The following is a 1,260-nucleotide window of genomic DNA, read 5'->3' as shown; positions in this document are numbered from 1 at the left end:
GGAGCTCAAGTGGGAAAGGCAATACATCTCTGTTGAACACATACATAAAGAGCAGAATTTACATTATACATAAAACACTTGTTTAATTTACATGAATCATTTTCCTATAATGTTTGATGTGTGTTACCTGCTGATGGTGTAAAATGCCACTAGTCTGCAGAGATCAGGGAAGCTCAGGGCAGAACTTTCAAGAGAAAATGCTAAACAGTGTAAAAGAAGATGCAAAAATTTAAGATAGAAAATTGCTACCAGGCATAAAACCTTTTTTTTTTGGATAGTGAAATTGTGCAAGCTTGTCTTATTGGGGAGTAGTAAATAAAAGTATGTCAGGTAGACATGCATAGACAAAATAATCTCTTATATTGCAAGTTAAAATAGGATTTTAATTAGTCTATAATGTGCTTAATAATAATAGAAGCTCCGCAGCACAATACAACAACAAATAAACAGTATGGGGGACCAAAGGATTGTTTATTAGGTTTAGGGGATAGAAAATACCATTAGCTTAGTTTAAAAGCTGTGACATGTTGAACTCACTGGAGTCTTCCTCACGGATGGGATACTGTGACACTCCTCCCTCCTGCAGTCGCACACACAAAACCTTCCTGTGGGAGGCGCTACACTTACACACCAGAAACGTCTGTGGACAAAGAGGGGAGATACAGCATTCATTAACTCTCATTAGATGATGTTGTACATATGTTAAATTATTATACTGCATACAACAATACAGTTGATATATAATGGAATAAAACAAAGATATTGAGAAGTCAGCATCAAGTACAAGAAAATAAACCTTAAAATAAAATGACTATATATGAAGGTAATGCAGCAGGCTGTCTCTAGTTGAGTGTGTTTATCTGAAGTGTAATTAGTTGATTAGTTGCAAATTACACCCATCATACTGGACATTGTTATGCAGTCAAAGGTTATACAGAGGTGCATCACTGCATGATTACTGTAATTATGACTTTAGGTTGTGAATAACAGTGATAAAACATGATTATTTGATTGTAAGAGGCTGTTGGGATTCCCTCACCCCAACTATCTCTCCTTGCAGGATCTGGTGGGCGGAGTCAGGGTTGATTGACAGCTGCAACCATATGGAGTGTGTGAGGACAAGACGATCCAAAACACTCAAATTCCTCGCGTCCATCTATAACACAGGAGACAGGTCAACAAACGCAAAAACTTCACGGAAAGACCTTCATTCACAAAATTCTGTTTATTAAACATATTGGCTCTATTTTTGGCAAAAAA

General features: G+C 36.7%; 1 long non-coding RNA gene across 1 annotated transcript; it reads right to left on the bottom strand.

Annotated features, from left to right (window-relative positions):
* Nucleotides 1-1,109, bottom strand: LOC107736163 (uncharacterized). Its single transcript, XR_001639597.1, has 4 exons — nucleotides 1,040-1,109; nucleotides 538-640; nucleotides 128-200; nucleotides 1-29 (listed from the first exon to the last, which is right to left on the bottom strand). It is a non-coding gene; the product is annotated as an uncharacterized LOC107736163 (long non-coding RNA).
* Between the last annotated feature and the right edge of the window lie 151 nt (nucleotides 1,110-1,260).

This window comes from Sinocyclocheilus rhinocerous, unplaced genomic scaffold (genome assembly GCF_001515625.1).
Source record: "Sinocyclocheilus rhinocerous isolate Xijiao unplaced genomic scaffold, SAMN03320098_v1.1 C36535883, whole genome shotgun sequence".
Taxonomy (NCBI): domain Eukaryota; kingdom Metazoa; phylum Chordata; class Actinopteri; order Cypriniformes; family Cyprinidae; genus Sinocyclocheilus; species Sinocyclocheilus rhinocerous.
Note: the sequence above shows the minus strand (reverse complement) of the source record. Positions and strands in the feature narration are given on the sequence as shown.